The 25,219-nt window shown below is 32.7% G+C and overlaps 1 long non-coding RNA gene across 1 annotated transcript in view; it reads left to right on the forward strand.

Moving 5' to 3' along the window:
• Positions 1-19,947: 19,947 nt before the first annotated feature.
• Positions 19,948-25,219, forward strand: part of LOC143044980 (uncharacterized) — a 42,774-nt gene continuing 37,502 nt past the window's right edge. Inside the window, exon 1 of the long non-coding RNA XR_012968827.1 lies at positions 19,948-20,083. This is a non-coding gene — a long non-coding RNA (uncharacterized LOC143044980). The remainder of the gene's footprint in view (positions 20,084-25,219) is intronic.

Raw genomic sequence — 25,219 nt, forward strand, 5'->3', positions numbered from 1 at the left:
AACATATAGTTTAATCAGCGAGTTGTATGTTTTGTTTGTTTAATCCAATGATATCATGCTGAATAGCATTGAACGTTCAGTGTGCGTCCTTTCATCCACTTCATCCATTCCTTTAAGAAACGTGATAATGTGATGCAAACATGTCATATAATATTAACTACTGCCTAATATAACAAAGCAAGAATGATTATCACAGCTCGTACATCCATTTGGAATATACCAACCAAGAAAGAAAACTTTAGAATGAGCTAGTGTGTCATCAATAAGAGCATTTCCTTCTAAGAATTGCATCATCCGCTAGGAAAATACAGACTTAGCTCTAGATAAATGATAACCATAAATAATCCGCCATTTCATCACCACGATCATTTCACAGGCGCTAAGGAGATGACACCCATGTTTCCAATACATTATTGTTGTTGTGTTTTAAATTTTTTAGTGAATATAACTTCATATTTCAACTTGTTTTCACTTTTATATTGTGTTCTTGCTCGTGTTCATACGATTTTTACAATGACAGTAGATTTTATATGTTGTCTCATATTTTATCTACCACAAGGAATGAAAGATCAAACATTTGAATATCGCTACCTAGAAGCTTAAATTTTTTCCAGACCATTACTGATGACGAAAGTAGGTGTCAATCGAATGCACTGTATGACTTTAAATGCATTAAATAAAGGCCGATTCTTTCAAAAGTTTTCTCGAATAATTATTAATTTGGAGCTGTAAACAACTTGCGAACTAACCGGACTTTGCGATTCAAGCATTGCGTATGGAGTCCTTCAATATATACACCTGTTTGACCTTTGGTACGAATGTTTCATTCCCTAAATGTTTTCCTGTAAGTTCAAATAACAAACGTTCAATTTTACAACAAGCTCATGTGTAAACATTCAAATTAACTGGTTTTTCACGAGGCTTTATAACTGTTTATACGTCCTTCGATCGCGATAAATCCCTTCTTTGAAGTCAAATAATATGAAACCATGTCTATTTAAAGCCATATTCATCATGTGTTACTTCTTTACAATTTTTTTTTAATAAATTTGCAATATCATTACAAAATAGAAAAATATGGTATACAATGTGTTGTCTGTAAGGTATTTTCGCATTAAAGGCAGATGTCTGAATAGAAAATGAAAACAAAACTTTATAACTTCCATGCATTCTAATCGTTTTGGATTAACCTTCATCGGTCAAGGCCGAATATTTAAAAGCCACTAATGTATAAGAATCGAAAAAGTTGACGAGCTATATTACCAACTAAGAACTTAAATTAGTAGTCAAATACATTTTAGGTCAACTTTCACTGAGGTAGTTGAAAACTTAGTTTCATTACATTCAAAAAAAGGTTTGTAATGAATCATGTCAGAACCAAAGTATTGAACATTGAGGTGTTGCAAACAGGTCACTAGTCTTTCAATAATTGAACAAGCATAAAATTAATGAGGTAATACAGATACAAACTATTTATTATCGTAGTTTTTGTAGTACTTTGTACTCTTTGTAAAACTTAATGCTTAAATTATATTTAGCGTTATCTTTAATTGCACATTGTAGAATTTGATACGACAATACGGTATTTAGATGCAAATACAGTAAACATCTCATGTTTGAATACTTCTCAAATACAAATACAGAACATTGATGTGGACGAGGAGAAAACGACCTGTCGTAACAAACCATGTGTTTTGAATTCCCAGGACACACAGACAATTGAAGATAACTGTAATGGTTACAGTTCCTGCATGTCTATTTGATTACAACTTTACATCAACCTGTTTATGGGAGTTTAGATACCTAAATTTGTCATACACTTGTAAACACGGTACGTAATATTTTAAAACCACTTTTGTATTTACTCATTCTTTAATTTTGAAAGCCTAAGGAATACTGAAACTGAGTAAGGAATAGCAATGACTACATTGGTATTTGGGGTGTGTTCCTTACACAAATACTAGTTATTAGAAAAAACGACAGAAATCAACATTACATCGGCATTTTTGTTATTTTACATTTGACTAAAACCAAGTCGATGCATTGTCAGGTTTCTTCCGGGCAGAAACTTTACTGCTGGTAGATTATTTCCCGAGGGCATCATTAGCTTTGTAGCTTAATGTATGATGAAAAATAGTAACTGTAATACAAAGAACAAACGTCGCTCGGGTTATCAAGGTCATCTACTGCTACACGGAACACTGTAGTATTTGATTAGTGTGTTCCACTAAACATCCTACGGGATATCCTTCATTTGACCTATGTACAGCCAGAGGGAAATTGTTACTTTGAAAACTCAGATACTTTTCAAAAATTAAAACCATGTACTAAATATATTTTCGACTATTTAAAGACACCCGCTCTTTGTGAATCAACTCTTACTAGAACACACCCTCGAAATCTCAGGCATTTAGAGCGTGGTTGAAAGTATGTAAACTGTTGTAGGAAAATTTCAGGAAAGGTATCAAAAGTATCTTAAACATTAACGGATGTCAATATAACATTTTGAATGGTTCACCAGTTCAAAATATTGGATGTAAATCTAAAGAATGTCAACGCAAAGGTCAACTATTTGTAAAAACATGAACGCACAATTTTTCGTTAATTTTATCCCTTGCTTACGCTCGGGATAAAATTCTAATATAAAGACCCAGGCCATGTGAACATTTTCAATAGATCTATGACTTGCATGAATTATTTCTCAAATAAAACATGATTATATACCGGTTCCAGGGGTCCAACGGAAGCGGATTTTTATCGCTTCCAGGAACCGGTGGGAATGTTTGATACCGGTTCCTGTTGCTCAGGTACCCAAAACATTGTATATCAAGTTAGGAATTAAGGGTTGTTTGGAAATTTAATCAAAATTCTGTGTAATTTTAAACAGTCGTCGTGTTAATGACTTAAAAGTCGATAATGGAAACAATATCCGGACGCCTTTATTTTCGTTTTCCTCCCAAAATAACTAAAATGGAATAATCATAAGCGATCGCGAGGAAGACAAATGTGACTATGCATGGTATTTTTAGGACACAGTGGCATGATGATTAATTTATTGTAGAAGGAAGAGAAGCTACACACAAAATGAGGTCTTCTCATTTAATAGTAAAGATACTTTTGACTTGTAAACAAAACTAGAGGCTCTTAAGAGCCTGTGTCGCTCACCTTGGTCTATGTGCATATTAAACAATGGACACAGATAAATTCATGACAAAATTGTGTTTTGGTGATGGTAATGTGTTTTAAGTTCTTACTTTACTGAATATTCTTGCTACTTACAAATATCTCTATCTATAATGAACTTTGCCCATTAGTAACAGAGGAAATTATTTTGTAAAAATTTACAAAAATTTACCAAATAATGAAAATTGGTAAAAAATTAGTATAAAGGGCAATAACTCCTTAAGGGGTCAACTAGATACCCCAATGATGATTGTGGCCAAGTTTGGTTTAATTTGGCCCAGTAGTTTCAGAGGAGAAGATTTTTGTAAAAGCTAACGACGGACGACGGACGACGGACGCAAAGTGATGAGAAAAGCTCACTTGGCCCTTCGGGCCAGGTGAGCTAAAAAGGGACAGAAGAGCACATGTAGGAAATGTAATATATTAATCACCCGGCAGATTTCACTAGTAACTTAACATAGAAAACTTATTATGCACAATCTACTTAACCACGGACAATGCCATTTACGGAATTAAATGTATACTTTGTGTGGCCTACTTTATGTTGGTGAAACTTGACAAGCTTTGAAACAACACAGGTCTGATGATAAAGATCAACAACTCAGATTTCTTTATCACCATTTAAATCAAAGAGGGGCGAAAAATACCAGAGGGACCATGATCATTCTTTTTCTATGAAAGAATGCATCATTGAGGAGCTTTGATGACCTTCTTTCACATCTTCATCTTCCGCCAGGGTTACATTATATCTTAACTATTCTTTTTATACTGCCTGTTCATTTTTTTTTAATGTTTGAGAGATAATGCACTTGACAAGGGATGCATAGATACATTTTCGCCAGTATACAGACTTGTCAGTATAATTTGTGATGTAGCTCTTTCCCGTCTGTTTTAGATGGCATATTTTGATACTTTTTGTCGACATTCCTATGGGAACGAACTGAGCGGCTCTCCTTGCCGTCCTCTTATTTTCATATGAGTCGGAGTTCCTTCGGACACTTGTCAAAAACAAGAAAATCAAAGAAGCCCGATCCTTTAATTTCACATTCAGATATATTGATGATGTTCTTTCCATTAACAATCGAAACTTTTCTGATTGGGTTCCACACATATTTCTACCAGAACTAGAAATCAAAGGAACACGAGACACGGCTTCGTCTGCCTCATTTTAAGACTTATACCTCCAATTTGACGTAAGCTCTCATCTCAATACCAGAATCGACAAGCGAGACGATTTTAATTTTGAAATTATAATTTCTCCCCACCTTAATAAGCAGTAATATACCAACTTCAAATAGCATATGGGATATACATTTACCAACTCATATTCGGTATTCAAGAGATTGCAGCTGCTATGTAGACTTTATAAAACGTCACCAATGTTTGAGCAAAACGTTAATGAGCCAAGGTTATGTCAAAGAACGTCTCCTCCTGTTTCTAAAAAAATCATTGGAAGATACCAAGACCTTATTGATAAATATAACTTCACAAATAATACATGACGGTCTTCAAATATGGATTCTAGGTATTGACGTTGTTTATCATCTTAATTACGTGTTAATGTCCCCTTTTTGTCCTTGTATGTTTTTACATTTTTGATCATATACCTATGACGTGGATCGATACTTACACATTCCGCCATTGTGTTATTGTGCTATCGTCTATTTTGAGTTTTTGTCTTATATATTTGCACATATACTTTGTAAATTTGTGTTTCTTTGTTGAAACAGTTATTTGTTTTTATAGTGATTACGATTATATTACAATGTTGACTGCTGTACCCCGATTTTCGACCTTTTTATGTCTGTTTGTTTTGCTTATTCATTGTTGTCAATATAATCATGATAATGGTATTCTATGCGATTTTCATACAAGGGAGAGGTTTAGCTAGCTGTAAAACCAGGTTTAAACCACCATTTTCTACATAAGAAAATGCCTGTACCAAGAAAGGAATATTACAGTTGTTTCCCTTTCATTAGATGAGTTTGAGCTTTTAATTTTTCCATTTTATAAAGGATTTTTCGTCTTGAATTTCCCTTGGAGTTCTGTACTTTTGTTATTTACTTTTTTGTGCGATCAACATCACGAATTGGTTGACCGATACGAAATGTGTTTCAATTCACTAGCGACACGATTACACGGTAACTAGGTACACATGTTAATTAAAATATGTACTTTTAAAATTATTTACGGTTGAACTTCACTGAATATGCAAACTTATTGTGCGAGCAAATCATCATAGACAAACACTCGTTTACTTTTTATTCTCATTTATTATTTGCAATGTACTATTATGTAGCCATTATGTGCTTGGGGGATATACGCTCCGTTTTTAATACTTTGTTTGCAATAATTGATTTCTGTTTACGATCTCGATTTAAAGTTTAGAAAACAGAGAAAATATGGTTTATATAAAAGAAGAAGATGTGGTATGATTGCCAATGAGACAACTCTCCACAAGAGATCAAATGACACAGAATGTAACAACTATAATAGGTCACCGTACGGCCTTCAACAATGAGCAGAGCTCATTTACTTTATTCCCCAACTAGTCCCTTTCCCGATAGAGTAAAATCCGGGGAGGGGCACACTTTCATTTATATTAATACATTATGTGATAACATATAGTATGTGTTCGAATGTAGGGAAATAGTTCGTTAACCAAGAATGTTTCTTTGCTTTTTTTGTGTTTTTCTCAGTGTATTTACTGATTTTGTGCCAATATCCTTTGTTTTTCTATTGTATTAAGATGTTTTGACTTTTACGATGTTCGGGCCCGTTATATTTTACTCATTGATATTGATTCAGACATTTAGCAACCAAACTAGTCAGTGCATTCAGCTATAGACGGTATTGGTGTTGTAGTGTCACTTCTCACTTAAATAAATACATGTATGATGAACATCTCTGGTCATTTAAACAGGTCGGGACCACTACCTTGTATGAAAATGCATAAATTAGCATACTTATGTTCTCGCACATGTTATTGTTTATTTACATGTGACGCAATTTATTTTTACCTAGGTTTTTGACCAATCCACTAAATGAGTCACAATGCATGATGGACTACTACGTGTTTACAATCAACCAAGAACACGTGTTATTTACTGAAATACAACACATTTTTTCGTGCAATGCGGGATTCACAATTTCGCTTAGTTTTTCATTTTGTGTATCCTCATTTATAGTTCGTGATATAAAGTATTACTTCCATGCTCAGATTAACGAAGAGTTGTTTCTATGAGAAGAAAAAAGGGTTTGAATTACCCGATATATAGCCATTAACATGTTTGATGATGGCACAGATATTTCATGTATTTTTCCACCACACAGCAACGAAACAACAGCGAAAAAACACAATTACCCACGAGACAAACTTACTAGTGTAAAGTAAGCCGTCGATAACAGCCGGTGCTGATATTCACGAGTACAGCAATTTTCGTATAGATAATTAAAGGCAAATGTGTGATCCTTGAATTTTGTGTTCGTAAAAAAGGCGAAGAAATATTTACATACATGGCAGTGTTAACAAAATCTATAAGTATTTATTTTTGTCACATTTCAGTATATTGGACTTCCAAACTGTTCCCTTTGTGTTGAAGGTAGTGAAGTCAGCAACTGTAGTTTCATTTTGTTCGTTTTTTAACGAGCTCGGACATTTGCCAAACTGAATAAAATCATTACAGCTGATTTCTTATACCTGCAAAGTAAAACTTTAGTTTGCTTGCTTGGTTTGTTTGTATAGTTGTTTATACAAGCTTTGAAAATAAGATTGACATCTTTAAACAATATATATATAGGCATAGTTTAACTTGTATATTTTATATTTTGTACAATATACAAACAAAGCAAGCAAGCTAACCAAAGTTTTGCTCTACATGCATTAGGAAATAAGCTGTGATGATGTAATCCATATGTATGTGCGACAAGGTGGAAAATTTGATATGTTTTGTGAAAATTGAAGCGTTGGATCTATAATAAAAAAAAAGAAGATGTGGTATGATTGCCAATGAGACAGCTGTCCACAAGAGACCAAAATGACACAGAAATTAACATTTATAGATCACCATGCGGCCTTCAACAATGAGCAAAGCCCATATCGCATAGTCAGCTATAAAAGGCCCCGATATGACAATGTAAAACAATTCAAACGAGAAAACTAACGGCCTTAATTATATAAAAAAAAAAATGAAATAAACAAACGACAACCACTGAAATACAGGCTCCTATACAATATATTTTTTGTTATGGAATAGATTTCTTCTCCTTTTATATATTTAATTGGGCGTTTTTTTGTTTGTTTTTGTTTTTGTTTTTTGATTGTTTTACACAAGTAATGTTTGGGTCATTTATAGCTTACTTTTCAGCATTGAACCTATGACTGCTTACTTTACTAAATTATGTCTTTGTTGAAAAGATGTCTCCTTTGGAACTCATACCTCATCTTCTTATTTATATATACAAAGCACGTTTTAGGAAAAAAATAATAGGTAATATGGCACCCACTATGATCCAGAGACTTTTAATATTGGAGATATTTTATATATGTCAACAGGACAGCAGCCGAACGATAACAAACCTCTGAGGCCATATTTTGTGATAAAATTAGCAACAGACGGATATTATCGATGGATGAAACTATAAAAAAAATGTATTGAGCTATATACCGTACCCTCTCAGTGGCGGATCGAGGGGGCGGGGGTTCCGGGGGATGGACCCCCTTTTTTGGACGATCAGTGCATTTGGATGGGGACATGTAGTTGGAACCCCCTCCCCTTTTGTCCAGTGTTAGGACCCCCTTTTTAAAATGGCTGGATCCACCCCTGTCGCTTTCATAACACTTAAGAATTGAATGCTTCTTTTTGTAAATTTATTGGGGTGTAAAAGCGTTGACCGAAGTACATTTTGTATGAAGCGCGGAAGCGCTTCATTCTAAAAATGTACGCACGGTCAACGCTTTTACAACCCTATAAAGTTACAAAAAGAAGCATTCAATACTTATAATTACATTTTTTAGCTATGATCATGAAAACACGAATTTTATATATTTTATTATTTAATTCACCTGTGCACTTTATTGTTGGAGCACGTGTTATCATGAGTGAAAAGTTGTATTGAGCAATGCAACTGCTTACGGAATAACACGTGATGTGCAGTTAGCCAATCAGAATAAAATATTATAATGAAACATACATCTAATGTAATTATTTATTTTTAGCATACTGAAGATTATGATGTTCTTACTTTTGTTCAGGTCCTGATAAAAAAATTTACACATTCAGTACAGAAAGAAGAGTTTCATTGAAAGTATTCGTGTTTTTCTAGGCAGAAATGATTTTGGAATGACATTATACCGGTTTAAAAGAGCTCAAATGATTTTCTTATTGGACAGTGGTCACTTCATTGGATATTTCACTGTTTCATGTCGTGAAATTAATGCAGGTTCAATTCATAACAATGCACAAAACCGGTTCAACTACTATTGCAAGGCAAAAAAAAAGTCGAATCGTGAAGCCAGTAAACAAAATTTTTTTAATCTGAGCATGCAAATTGAAGATTACGTTATATATTTTACATTAAATATATTTGCAGAATAAAAACATTGGTAATTAGAGTCCCAGACAATATATTAGTTGACTGTTTTCCCACTAATTCCACGTGTTTTAAGTAGTAGTTTACTCGTAGTAGCCCACAATGCATTGTAGTTCATTGAGTCGATTGGTCAGTTTTTCAAGGCCATATTGGCCTTGTGTTTTGGCAATTACTATGCAAATATATTCTGACGTCAGAAAATCTGGAGTTCTCGACCTGTTAAACGTTAAAAAAAAATTACCGCACTGGAAGCTAGATTTTCTTTTTAACGGAACGTTGTTTCATTATGTGGTATTGTGGTTTTCTCATATACCACATTATAATTCTTTGACAAGTTGATTCTCATTGAGTTCTTTAGTGGTCGCTAGAATTGGTCGCTGGCTTTTTTGGTCGCTAGAATTGGTCGCTAGCTTGAGTCTGGTCCAATTTATAACAGGGGTTTTCGTCGTTCCTGTTATATTAAGAATTCGGGGGGAAAGTCACTGGCTAAAGTCAACAAAACTAAGTTAAACTTTACGATGGTTTATTATATATAACTTCTTCAATAGTGCAAAGCAAGTATACAATATGAGTTCAACGGTAAATGTTCCGAAAAGATACGGCAAATGGTAATTCCAATAAATGTTCTATACTAAACACAATGAATGTCACTGTAAATGCACGGCGTCCGTACAGCTTGAACGCTGGTATCCAACTGACCATTCACATAGAAACGATATAAACTGTATTATATAATCTTACTTAATCATAACTACATGTAATAATGAAAGGAGTAGGTTCGGTTTGGCCCAAAACTTCAGGTTCATCTGATGAAAGATTTTGGACACTTTTTAAGCACTTGAGTGTCTACTTTTAATTTAGTAGATTCAATTGGTTAATGTGAAAAATTTGGACTGATTCAGTCATTAAAGACGCTCAAATTCAAGCTTAAATATTAAAAATCTATCAAATATGCCATAATACGTCACTTTTCAGATGGTTTTTGTCAAAAATGAAAGTGGCCGCATCCGTGTTCATCCTCAACCTTGATATATGTTATATATTATCATCAAATACAACTTACATTTAAAAATTAAGAATGAACACAAATGCGGCCACTTGCATTTAAGACGGAAACCGTCTAAAAATTAACTCAAATGCTACAATTGTGAAGATTTCAGTAATTTAGCATGACTTAATGATGCTAGTACCCGATATATGTGCATTGTATTGTCAAACACAGCCCATATTTAGCTAACAGAAGTATTCTACTTTCCAATAAATAGCTAAAAGTGTACATATTAACAATTTTGTAAAACTGCTATATTTTGGGGCCAAAAAGGGGTCTTACTGGACCTACTCCTTTGAAGCGTAATGCTATAAACAAATAATACAATTAAAAACATATATATGATAACAAGAAATGGACAATGCTAAGATTAAAATGGATGAACTTCTTAACATGTAAGCTAACAATTTGGAGAACAATAGTATCTTTTAGATAAAGTTTGAATGGCCACGAAATAAAACAAAGAGGAAAATATCGCTGTCACATCTATACGTAGCAAGTCAAACAAACCGCTCATATAAATTATGCTGCGAGCTGCACGAAATGATATAAGTATATATATATATGGAAGTTTTTGACGACCTTGACTGGCTATACAGCCCATGCACGGTCGGTGAAATAAGTACGACGTTATGATCCGTATTTATACAATGCATGAAAAATAACGTCAAATAACGTTACAAAAATTAACACCAACACCATCTTTACATTTGTCATTTCAAGGCCTTTTATACCTTACTATGCGTTATGTGCTTTTCTCAATGTTGAAGGCCGTACGTTGACCTATAGTTGTTAATTTCTGTGTCATTTGGTCTCTTGTGGAAGCAATAAAGATGCTTAAAATGCCAAAAACAACCAGTGCATAATATTTTGTCCAATGTTTTATGAAAAGAATGTACAAAACAAACAATAATTCACAAATCGATCTAGAAATTATGATATTTAGGAATAAAGAGGGGGAAATTGTAAATTCTACCACCAGGACAGCGTCTACCGCGTGGTTATGTAGGGGTAAATATAAAAAAGGAGATGAGGGCAAGAAAAGAGGGGAAGCTGAGAGGTAAATGAATCCATTCTTTGGTGTTTAATTCATACAAAGCAATACGTTTTGTCATAAATAAAATAAAAATTGCTGACGTGCAGTATAGTGTTATGTGCTATAATATTGCCATGTGATCAACACTCGAAACATGTGGTCGTTCGTCAAATAATTCTATAAGTTGGGTGGGAATAATTGACCAACATTGCAGGAGTAAGCAATTAAAAATAATGTTTTAACAGGTTAAGCGATCAACTTCCTCCATCAATCACTTGCTTATTTCTAATAGTTAGTTGTTTTGTGCATAGACAATAAATTAGAAGTGATTAACAATAAGAAATAGCGGTTAACCGATAAAAATAGCGGTTCACCGATAAAAATAGCGGTTAACCGATAAAATTAGCGGTTCACCGACATAGATATAGCGGTTAATCGATAAAAATATGAAACAACCGGCATATAAATAGCGGTTAATCGATAAAAATACCTTTTGAACCCAATGGTACACCATACTTGGCTCTACATGCTTGAAATGCTGTCCAGATATAGTTCATGATTTCATTATAATCTACTTCAAGCAATTTATATATCATTTTGTTAACTTATTTATACCATGCAAGGATAGTGTTGCTAAAATTGAGTAATTATACCAGGTTGTCATACATGCATTTCTGGTAAGAGTGCATGTCCATAAAACGTATGTTATTAGATGCACATGTAAGTGTTAAACGCATGCATATTTTTCAAAGCAAAAGTTTATGACGAATTTGTCAAATTAGATTAAGAAAATGCTGAAATATTGAAATTGTCGTACTATGGAACGATTCGTTAGCCAGAGTTAAACTCTTGTTGTTGTCAATATTGTCCACGGCCGATGTTGTCAAACCACAAGGTTTCGCGGGACGAACCACGTTTTTCATGTTAAGTTTTTTTATAACTGGAATGGTTTAGTACTGTAGATAAATGGATAATTGAACATTCATAAACGACAAAAGTTAACTGTATTTTTTTTTTTTTGAATTATTATAAATTTAGTATCTCTTCATTACCTGCTCCTAGCATCCAGCAGAAGGTCTATATACACAATGAGATATATTTAATTCAGTTTAATGTAATGTTAAAGAATTATATAGAAATTAAATAAAATTACTTTGAAATGGAAAATGTCAAATTTGTCAAAATAAAATATCTCCACACTGCATCTGAATATTTTGCCAAACATTTATCAACTAATGTTTTGTCTTCCTGAACTACCTGCATGTGCAGCGTTTTCAACATGATCAAGTATCGTCGTTATACAAACAAATTGTTTTGGTTACTTGTTGAATTGAAAAACCGAAATATTCACTACACAAAAGAAGCAAGCACCTGCCTTGTTAATTGCCTGTCTGGTAAGCCTTGTATTACTGCATTTTTTAAGATCCGTAACTAATTACGATGTTCTATTCCAGAGAAAACTGTTCGACTCGAGAAGTATACAATCCAGTTAAGTTTAACTTAAACATGAAATAACGCCAGTGTCTATATGTGAGCACTATTTGTAGACTTCTGTTCTGTTTTGCAAGAACCGTAGTTACGATTTTCTTTTCTCTCCTCACATATCGTTTTATGTTTGGCTTTTCATCAAAGCCACATTTTTTGACGATCTGCCTAACTATAAACAGCATCAGCTAGTCTTTTATGGAAACTCTGTTAGAAACACAATTTTTATAGGAATTATGGTATAGACGGTGCAATATATATATGTGGATGTGCTTCCGGAATGTTGCTACGGAGCGCCTGAGTTCACTCCCAGATTTTGGTAGGGTTCGTGTTGCTTAGTCTTTGTTTTTTCTATGTTGGGTCTTGCGTACTACTTTCTTTTCTGTTTGTCTTTTTCTTTTTTAGCCATGGCGTTGTCACTTTGTTGTCGATCTATGAGTTTGAATGTCCCTCTGGTATCTTTCGCCCCTCTTTTGAAACTTAATTTACTATGAAAATATTAAACCAAACATCCTAACACTGAAGATGTCTATAGGGAAATCAGTGATATTTTTTCGTAACTACAAGTAAATTTAGCTGGATCAAAAGACAGAAAAATATACACTTATACTTTGATTTTCAGTGAAAGGACATCCGTTACAAAGCTGAATGTGTAGTTAGATGATACTACTTATCACATCTGTTTTTACTAGGCAACATTGTATGGAGCCTGTTTCGTAAAAATTCAAACGAAAAATTTACATGTATGTACAACTTAATCTCAACGGACCAGTTACCTGTGTACCTACTCGATCAACGGACTTTTCTCATATGTAACTTAATGCAAGCGCAATGAACGGACTGAATCCTCAATCAACTGGATGAAGCACTTTGTTTTATTGTTCTCTAACAATCGATTATTTGAATCTCAACAATACCATATATCTTATAAATTACTATTATGTATTTAGCATTTGATAAACAGGATGTGCAAACAAGTATGTAAGGCAGCAACCATTTGATTTTCTGGGGGGGGGGGGCTATGGTTTTTTTTTCTGTACAAACTTTTTTTTTCAATTTTAGCATTACATATAGTGGCAGCTGAGGGTAAAACAAACAATTTTTTTTTTCTCAGAATCAAGGACAAATTTTTTTCTCCAAAAACTGGAAACAAACTTTTTTTTCCAAAAAAAACCATAGCCCCCCCCCCCCCCCCCCCAGAAAATCAAATGGTTGCTGCCTAACTATGTATGTGTACAAATTGACGTGTCATAATTTTTTTCATAACGATAAGGGTCATTCTCAAATTTTGTCCAAATACTTGTGTACGAAAGACTCTAATAAAAATATACAATATAAACAAGTTTCATGTACTGTACTGTGAATGGTGACGCAAATTAGATTCAGAAACGGCAGTTAAATGTTTGTGGGTATGATTATAAGGAAAAAAATATTCTTCAATACCTCCAGATTGCTCTTATTTTGCATGTGATTTCGCCATTGAAAGCACTTACTGTAATGAATTCAACTTTCTTGTGAAGTAAAATGCAAAGTTTTTACTAGTTTTACATCACAAATGTTTTTGTTAATTACAAATGTGAACATATATCTCAATAAGAATTACAAAAAAATGAAAAAAATATTAAAAATCAAAGGTGCCATCTGCCATGTCCTTGTTGTTACCAAATACAATTTAGAATGTGTAAGAGTTATGTACCTTACAACAACTCTTCTTTAATGATGGATCCCTGAAGACAACTTCCTTTGCAGACATCTTGTGACAAAAGCAGACGACAATTGTGTATAATACAAAGAAATTCAGTGTTTAGGTTTGTATTGACTTCACCATAAGTATTTTTTTAGGTCCATGATGTTATTAAAAAAAGGTTGTCTTATAAATAAGCATAAACTAAAATGATAGACAAGTGAAATGCTTATGAAAATACGTTGCACATGAGATTTTATTTTGTGACTGGGGAGCAGTAATTTTCCAATTGGTAATGTTTTCCCGTAAATATATCCTTGGTGTTACTGTCCATTATGTTACCTAAAAATAAGTAACATAATGGACAGAATCGGTTATGTGAAGGAACAAATGTTTAATTAAACCTATGAAAAAGATGATATAAAAGAATTTTATAACATTTTTCGATTTTATATAAAACCAAAACAGACGAGTGTAAGTCATGATATATGTAAACAATACAAAACGTATGCACTATTATAAAATCAGTGAGAAAGTAACACCAGGGAAAATAATGGTAACACACTGGACACATAAACAACAATAAAGCGTCAAGAACGAAAAAAAGTACATTTATAAATAAGAAATATATTGAGTAAATAGGTAACCTAAACTCATAATTAATAACACATTTCTATACATGTTCGGTAGAGAATAATACAACCACAAACATCAAAAAGAATAGTAACACCAGGGAAAAAAACAGATTAAAAAAATAATCTTTTTGTATGTTTATTGAATTCGAAATTTGATATGATTTTACGTTTTTCTCATAATGCATTTTGTAAATTATCATTTATTTTGCATCTTATCTATCTAAATTATTTTACAGAGCATCATGCCGTTGACGAACGCAGAAAAACAACGTCGTTATAGAGAAAAGAGAGACAGTAACCCCAACAGAAGAGCAGAATTCCTTGCAAGATGTAAATCAAAATATCAAAGTGACATAGGTGTTGGAAAGCGCAAACGCATCATTGAAATGACACCACGAGAACAAAGGAAGCAGAGAAAAGAATGGAGGAAAATAAAATCAAAACAAAGAAAAAGAAAGAAAAGTAATCACACCATTCTTACACCGCCTTCTTCACCACAACCAGCTCTAGAACAAATCCCTCCAGAACATCACAGTACACGCAGGAAGAAAAGATTGATGGCAAAGTGCTACAGGGACAATGACCAGCTAAAGTTGGAAATTGCAAAGCAAAAACGACTTGCACATAGGCTTCAGATGCGCCTGTTAAGATTGAAACGGAAATCCTCTTTGAATACACCAACAGGTCAAGACACTCCAAGGTCAAAAGCCAGAAAACTTCTAAGACATTGGTCTACTGAAAAAGGTGAAGGATCCAGAGCTAAAAGGAGATTAATGAAAAATCAAGCAAAGAAAGCACTACAGTTCCAATACACATTAAATGCAGAACTAATGAATAAGTACAGATCAAAGAACAAAGGAAAGCAGGCACTATCACAGATTATACGGGGCAAGCTAATGAGAAAATACAAAATCATTACAGAAGCAGTTAATGAATTTAGATTTACAGCAGGCAGACAACGTCAAAAGAAAGGCTCACTAAGTAAAAGGTTGACAGACAGAGTCTGCTCATTCTATGAAAGAGATGACATAAGTAGAATCACACCAGGAATCAAGGATACGGTAACAAAGAATGGAATAAAGAAGCAAAGACGAGTTATGACCGAAAGTATTGAGATTATTCACGAAAGATTTATCCTTGAAAATACAGATATAAAGATCAGTTATCCAACGTTCTGCAGAATGCGCCCATTTTGGGTTCAACCACCGAAGGATTCAGATAGAGAAACATGCGCATGCAAATACCACGAAAACATGCAATTTCTTGTCAATTCTCTTCACGGTTTAAACTGTCTCCCATCGAAAAGACTACAAGAGATCGTTAAGATGTTTGCCTGTGACATTAACAAAATGGATTGCATGTACGGAAGATGTATGGAATGCAAAGATGTCATTCTTCAATCAGAAACTGATAGTACTATAAATACTGAATGGTTTCAGTGGAAAACAAAGAAGGAAACCCGACTTATAAATAATCAAGAGAAAGAAGTCACACTAACAGTTAAGGAAAAGGTAACTGACAGTATAGATTGTTTGATAGACACATTTTCGAGTGAAATGCAAAGATTCAAAGTCCACACCTTCAATATCACCAACCAATTCAATCACTACAGGAAAATGAAAGAAAACTTAAAAGAAAATGAAGTTTTAATACACATTGATTTTGCTGAGAACTTCCTTTGCAAGCTTTCAACAGAAATTCAAAGTATGCATTTCGGTGCATCCAAGCAACAAATCACTTTGCACACAGGTGTGTATTACACTAAAGGAAGAACCCAAACGTTTTGCGGAGTTTCGGATTGCCTAGACCACAATCCAAGTGCTATCTGGGCATTTCTTGATCCGATTTTAGATAGAATTATAAATGAGAACAAAAATGTAGACACACTACATTTCTTCAGTGATGGCCCATGCAGCCAGTACCGTCAGAAAGGTAACTTTTTTCTGTTATCAAAGGAAATGTCAAAACGAGGATTACAGGCTACTTGGAATTTTCATGAGAGTGGACATGGGAAAGGGGTCCCTGATGGTGTTGGTGGCACACTAAAGAGAACAGCAAACGATTTAGTTTTACGTGGAAAGGACATCACAAGTGCAAAGTCTTTTGTGGAGAGAATTCAAGAGCAAGAATCCTTGGTGATGCTGTATGAAGTTGTAAAAGAACATATTGCAGAAAAAACACATCTACTAGCATCTCAGAATCTAAAAGCTGTACCTGGAACATTCAAATTGCATCAGATAAGAACGTCAATATGTGGGGAAATTTGGTACAGAGATGTCAGCTGCACATGTGTTGAGAGTTGTTCGGAATATGGACATAATTGGAAAAAAGCAGTATTAATAGTAAATAGCAAACATGTCCAAGAAAAAGATAGAGAAGACAGCAATTTGAGAGGGCTAATTCCAGAAGAAAGTGGTTCGAAAAAGAGTGAAGAAGATAAAGAAGCTAAAACAAAATATAAAAAATCCTGTGATCATCAAGAACCTGATGAATATGTCCCTAAAGATTCAGATTCTAGTACCAGAGAAGCATTCTTCTTAAAGACTTTAAATAATTTGGCAAGTTGTACAACTTTTACTGATGTACACAAAATGTGCACCAAGATACAGAACAAGATAGAAAGACAACAGTTCAACATAGATTACAACTATTTTCCATCTATTTTGAATACAGGCATCAGTGTTGATGAGGATTCTCTTCAAATATTTCCAAGGGATATTTCTCAGAAGGAATTACTTGAATTGACTCCTGTTAGGATTGGAGCGGATGGTAATTGTCTACCTTATACAGGCAGTGTATTTGCCTTTGGTGACCAGAAAAGAGCAGAAGAGATTCGGGTCAGAATGATTATTGAACAGACTATTTTCAAGGATTGCTACCTAGACCAAGATTATCTTAAACGGGGTACAGATAATTCATATACAAACAACGCTTTGTCAAAGACTTATGCCATGTACTCAGATGAGTATATTCCAAATGAAAGACTATCTTTGCGAAAAGTGGAAATGGTATACCAAAAGGAAGTAATAAAAATTACAAAGAACAGGTCTTATATGGGAATCTGGCAACTGTTTTCACTTTCAAGTATTTTGTGCAGACCATTATTTTCTGTGTATCCTATGCTAGGCAATCCAAATGTTCGCAATGATCTTCATAGGTTAATCCTACCTAGACAAAACATAGGCCTTGAAACAGCTTATGTAATGTGGACATCAACAAGAACAGATATGAATGAGAAAAACTGGGTTCCAAATCATTTTGTAGCAGCTTTGAAAGATATTGAAATGGAGGAAAAGGATACTATTGAGAATTTTGATCCAAATGATGTAACACCCCATTACCTAGTCGATCGTTATGTTCTCGTTGAATATGACAATAAGCCATATCCTGGCAGAGTAATAGATTGTGATGAAGCTGAAGTATATGTCACTTGTATGCATAGATTAGGAAAGACTTTAAGAACGAGTACGTTTTATTGGCCACTCGCAGTTCGAGATAAATGTTGGTACGGTATGGATAAGATCATAGGAGTCATTCCTGAACCAAGACTTGTAGGACAAAAGTATTTTGTAGACAATCAATTGTGGGAAAGTGCTCTCAGAAAACTAAACATTTGACTTGGTATTGTGCATTCTTAATTTAGTCAAATTAAGCATAAAATGAGGGACCAAAAAGACATACTGATTTTCTTTATTGCAAATTTATAAATTCTTAATATTTCATTTTTTTCAAATTTCGTTTTACAAGAAAAGTATTTCATCTATTTTTGGTACGTCCTTGGAGTTACCGGTCCTACTGATATGATGTTTTAAAGTGAATAATCTTAAGAAATTTCTGACAATCATAGAATAACCAAGTTTATGTTAAAATCCTCTTTGACAGATACCTTCTTTATAACACTTTTTCTTTCCTTTTGATAAATAACGGTTTTTTAGCTGAAAATGTCATTGATGATACTATTTATGTCATTGTTGTTATATTTTGTCCTTTGTGTTACCATCCTCTTTTACTTTTAAATATTTAATTCATTGCAAATAAACTTATTCAAGAAGATTCTCAAATGATATTAGTAATAATATTTACACAATGGGATATTAAACAAATGAAATTGATCCTGCAAAGTAGATTTAAGAGAAAAATAACAAAGTTGTTTTTTACTATGCCTCTACCTAGTGTATGAAAGTGAAAAATTCACTTCTTTGGAACTTAGGATAAGGTGGACGTAATTTGATAACACATATATTGGATACTCAGGCTATTATTTTGACTTTACACATAATCTGAAATTGACCAATTTTAAATATCAGTGCTTTCTTATTCGGTAACTCCATGGACACTTGCAAGCAGCAAGGGTATGTTTTATGATATTTTTACAAAAAAGTTATTGTTCATGTTGATGTTAAGTTGTATTTTCATGTTTTGCAGAAGTTAAAGTCATTTTTTATCTTAGACTTGCTTATCATTTTTATAAATCTTCTGGTTTTGAATTTGGACATTTTTTGAGAATGACCCATAAACAAAAGTCAATAAGTATGTAATATTTTATTTGTTAACATCGATACATTTAATTTTCGTGTCGACTTTTTTGTATCATAATTAGAATCTAAATGAAACAATTAATATATGAAATGATTGGTATTTCTTTTTTATGAACAGAGAAGTTTCAATTGAAAGAGATGTCGAAGGTAGGAACGGGTAAATGTTCCTCCGATTCCAATAAAAAAATAAAAAAAATGATAATGAACAATTCTTTGAAAAATACCAAACACGCCCTAATCCCCAAGTCAAATGTAGTATGCTTATTTATTCTTTCCTTCGTTTTTTGTGAACAGTAATACACTCACAGGACGAAATGTGGGGGGGGGGGGGGGTCAAGTGTAACATATCAGTTACATTACAAAAAAAATACATTAATTACGTTTAACATTGTAGTAATTCAGATAATCCACCACATATCTTCATGCTAACGTTTAACCTTCATCAAAATAACTGGTATAATAAAAGTACTTTTAAAACAGTATGGTTTTTGATTTTATTTTTTTTTTTAATTCGATTAAACAGGAAAAATTTCCTACATCAATTTGAAATATAATTCAAAAATCAATTCTCGGCAGACCATTTAACTAATCGAACAGAATCATTTATAATTTATTGTATAAAATCTACCCAATATATTTTATGTTAGCTGTTCAAGGGCATAATGTAGATCATCGACAATTTTTAAAACGTATAAAAAACTTGTATCCTGATGTCGTGACCACATAGTAAGTGATACAGTTTAAAATATATCTCTTGTTATGATAACTGATGAAATTTGAAACTTGTTGATATTGATTTGCAATCATTTCCAAGTATGGTAATTTTTCTCATGGGAATAGCAGATTGCTCTATTAATAAATAATAAACAGTGGCTGTAAAAGGTAAGTCATTTACGTACAAATTTTATAAATCATGATATATATTACATACATAACATGTACAATTTGACAAAACTATCTTTAAATGGTCAGACACCATGTGTGAATGAACAATTATACGTCTATATGTCTAAAACAAAAATCATATATATTAAGGAACGAAGGTCCTGAATATGGTTTGAAAGATAGACGTATAGCACAGGCACTTGTCTCGGAAATTTTATCCCCTATATAACTTTAATAATACATGTATAATGCAAGGTATAAAGGGAAACAATTCTGAGACAAGTGCCTCTGATGTATAGGCTTAAAACCTCGAATGCTGAGGTATTTGATGTAAAAATATATTTCAGCATTTTCAAAGTTGATATACATATGTATACCAATATTCAAATGTACCTGTTTTTGAATATCAATCAATAATGTGGTCATTTTTATAAATTTCCTGTTTACAAAACTTTGAATTTTTCGAAAAACTAAGGTTTTCTTATCTCTGGCATAGATTACGTTAGCCGTATTTGGCACAACTTTTGGGAATTTTGGTTCCTCAATGCTCTTCAACTTTGTTCTTGTTTGGCTTTATAAATATTTTGATATGAGAGTCACTGATTAGTCTTATGAAGAATAAACACGCGTCTGGCGTACTAAATATTATCCTGGTACCTTTGATAAGCACTCGCACCGGCAAAGTGGAAAGGGATTAATTTATTTTGCAATAGCTTGTTTCCCAATCCACTATAAATAAATATGTTTAAGGTGGTATGGGTGTCTTTTGCCATGTTAGATTGCAAAAAACAGAGAATCCAAGGTCCAGATTTTCAATCATTTGATGCAGGAATGCAGATAAATAATGTGAATTTGCATTTAAAAGAACAAATTTATAAGGTTATAACTTATAAATATTAATATTTGTACAAGTGTTGATTAGTTCTGCTTCAATTTTGATATTTTTAAATTGGCATTTTCAGGAGAGGTAACTCTGAAATAGTGCATTTTCTGAAGGAATCTACATGGAATTTTGCTATTTCGTATTATAGCCGATAAAAACGTATGGTGACCCTATCTTTTCTTTTGATATTCTCAAAGCATTTTAGAAAAGCTATCTTCTCGTATTTTACTTAATAATTCTATCATTTAGTTTAGCTTCTAATCACATATTAAATGGTGATTTTTCCTGTATAATCCATACAAAATGTGTCATTTTGTCTCGACCTGTAGCTTCTGAAAATGCACGGTGACCTATCAATTTTATGATATTTTTAAACATATATCAATAGATACTACGTTTTGGCAACGTATGAACAGATTCCATTATTTTTAATTTAGACTCCCATACCAACTTAAACTAATATTGCACTCTTTCCAATTGTTCGCCTTAAATTCAGTGACAATCAATACATGCATAATTAAACAGAAATATTTAACAACACTTTAAACATGGCAAATTGGTTAAACCTAAATAAAGAGAGGGAACCTCCAATGCCTCTCTATGGAATAAGTTCAAGACAACAATTATGTTGTTCCTTTCAAAATGTTTCTCACAACCTCAGTGTTGACTGGCTAATGATTACAGTAGTTACTTCTTAGACCACTCGGCCATCTTTTACTAAAATCGATCTTAAATTGAACTGTGAATTACTGTAAATATGTATCTTTAAACAGAAAGTTAAGTACTGCTAAAAAGTTATAACACATGGTTCAAATAAGTGATAAATAAATCACTTCACTATATTGTAATAGAAATAAAGATTGGAATTTCTGACAGTTAAAATAATATATTTGTAAAGCATGCAAATCAAGAGTTTAAATGCCTTGCTTGCAAACTTTATTTGGTTGTTAGCTCAGACATTGTAATTAAAATTGACACATAAATTCAATGGATAGACAGTCTGTTTACTACATATGTTCCGTACAATACACGAATTTGGACAATACGCGTATTGTGATGACCATATGGGTATATACTCATGTGGTTCGACCATACGCGTATGGTCGAGATAATTAACACGTGATTTTAAGTACTTTTAAACTCTTTATAAGGTACAAGTATGACTCTTCCAGCTGTCACGCCATTTAAAAGGTCATTGTATTGTATTCTAATAGTAAAAAAGATTAACTAAATAAAAACAAGTTTAAAAAAAAATGTCAATACGTGAACCTTTGAACTTTTTGTATTAGATAAAATACAAAGGTAACAAAGAAACAGGCCGGTAACAACCGTTGCCGGATAGTTTTTCTGCACGAGTAGTCAGGTCTAAACACAATTTTTTTTCATTTCCCTTTAACCGAGATTTCTTTTAAGAAAAAAAATCAGGAATCTTATAATTTGATAAAAAAAAAAGAACCATTTCAAGTAAAAGATGAATGCTGTACACATTTAAGGGTGGGGGGTGGGGGTGGGGGGTAATTCATGTTAAAAGAAACAGGCTGTGATCTTTATTTTTGATGAAAAAATGCAGAATGTGCCATTCAATCCCCCATCCCCCTTTAAAAAAAATCGTAAACATCGCGCGTTTGTCGCCAAATACATGAATTTAATATTCAATGATTGGAGGTCCCGTGGGTTGGAACAACCCTTTTTTTGTATGATCAATGCATTTAAATGGGGACATAAAGTTGGACCCCCTCCCCCTGTTTTGTCCTGGATTTGGACCTGGATCCGCCACTGATATAAATTCGATAACAATATAAATGTATCAAAAGAATGAATTTCCTACAATGTACTTCATTAGTAATAAATTTTTTTATGAAAAAATGGATTTTGTCTTAATATTAAAAAATTATATATATTCAGGCATATACTTTATTTTTCAGTTTTTTTAAATTCATGCTCGTCTCTTAGATCTGCAAGTGTTGATCGTGATTAAACACGTGTTACTATATGATCCAATCGCAGCTTACCGTCCAAAATTGATGACATAAGTTGAATGATTTTCTTCTAGATTTGCTGCTTATTTGGACGCGTATTACATGAACACTTTTTGTTTATAGGATCAATCGTCTATTGGTGAGTTGATAGGGATTTTATCTTTTGATAAGATTTGATTTTTATTTACTTATTTCCTGTCTTATTTTTATTGAAATATACACGTCAGTATCATCATTTCTTTACTTTCAGCATTGTCCAAAATACTATTCATGTCCATATATTGAAGAAAACATTTATTGACCGAATAGTTTTGCTTTATAAAGGGGGCGTTATATGTTCTTTTTTGGGTATATTAATTATTATTTACTTTTCAACGCCATCACCCAAATGTTTTTGTTTAAATTAACACTATTTACGGTATTCGGAAAATCAGGAATCATGCAAAACATTAATTTGTCATCTGCTTGACCATAATAATTTTTTTTCTCATAAAATTTGGGATCAAAATATCTTTTTAAGGAGAAAACCATACCCCCTCCCCCTTTTGAAGTTAAATGTCTAATCCCTTAGTGTACTGATATGAATAGTATTTTACTGGAAATATTTGAAAAAAGATATTGATGCTAACGTAATTATTTTGTTCAATAAAAAGACAGGAAATCAGTCGGTGAATAAAAAAGTTCAAATCTAATTGAAAATTAAAGTGCCCATGAACTCACTGATCATGCACGAGTGGTTCTATTCATAAAAAGAGTCCGTGTAACAACTAAAAAGAGTCCGTGTATCATCTAAAAAGAGTCCGTGTAACACCCGTTAATGTACTGTTTTTCTATAGCTCTGCGGGGGGCAAAGTCGTACAAATTTATGTTAATTTATAATTAAGCTTCAGAATAGACCATATTTCTAATTAATTAATAAGATAAGATAGATATTTTTTTATTTTCCAATTATGGGCCCCAAAGGGCATAAACATTACAACATCAATAATTTTTTCATAATACAATACAAACAATGAGATAAAAAAAAAGTTAAACGAGAACTATTTAAGTTCTTAAAGAATACGTAGATAAAGAATCTATAGTATGTTTTTTTTTTAATACTAATGCATTTTATTGCAAGTGTGGTTGATATAGATAACAAACAAGCAGCCCAAAAAGAAAAAAAGAAAAATAGATATCCACATATGTATAGTACACAAAAAGTTGGATCAATTAAATATATAATAATTAGCCAAAAAGAAAGTAGAAATTAAACATGTCAATGACTCATCCTGTGTCAGCAGCAAATAGGAAAGCATTATGGTTTCCTAAAGGCAGCTGACACCAGGGGGCGATACCTTATGGGCCATAGGCATGTAAAATGTGTGTAAATGTCTCTTTCCTACCTGTATCAAAAGCAAACAAGGAAGCATCATAGGTAACTTGAATGCAGTTGATACCAGGGGACGATGCCTCAAGGATATAAGAGAACATTTGAATAAATAATATATCTTAACAATTATTTTTTTTTTTTTAATCGGCTAGTATGTTTGTGATATTCAGATGAATATAATTTTCTATGTCCAATCAAATGTATATACACACATAGATTTCCTTTAACTAATCTTCACTAAGGAAGATGTTTGTATATAAAATTACATATTATTTTAAGTAACTCAACATTTTCTACACTAAATAACCAGATAATTTTGCTTTGACTGTTCATATGATTAAAATAAGAATTATATTGTGCAATACTAGCTAACATACAATTTCTATCATCCTCAAATTTGTTACAATCAAATAGAAAATGAGCCTCATCTTCGACAGTATTGGAAGAACATTTATTACATATTCTGTTAATTCGGGGAATACCCTGATATCTACCTAATTCTATTTGTAATCTATGAGAAGATACACGTAATTTAGTAAAACTTCTTCTAAGTTCAAAATTCTTGATCAATGTTAGATATTTTTCAAAACCAAAATTTGTTTTATATAAAAGGTAGGTTTTCAGTTTACTGTCTGAAAATTTATCTATTTGTTTTTTCCAACAGCTAATAAACAATATTGATAGCTTGGTTTGTATATATTTCTTAAATTTGTATAAGGATTCACAAAATGGAGCATTTATGGCATTTGTATAGTCAATACCAAGTATTTTAAAAACAACATTTATTGAACCATACCATGATGTTATATTCATGTGATGTAGTGTCTTTGATTGTGTATATGCCTCTTTTAATAGAGGAAAATTATTACCTAAATTCTCTAATCTATACCAGTACAATA

The sequence above is a fragment of the Mytilus galloprovincialis genome, chromosome 9, assembly GCF_965363235.1.
Source record: "Mytilus galloprovincialis chromosome 9, xbMytGall1.hap1.1, whole genome shotgun sequence".
Taxonomy (NCBI): Eukaryota; Metazoa; Mollusca; class Bivalvia; order Mytilida; family Mytilidae; genus Mytilus; species Mytilus galloprovincialis.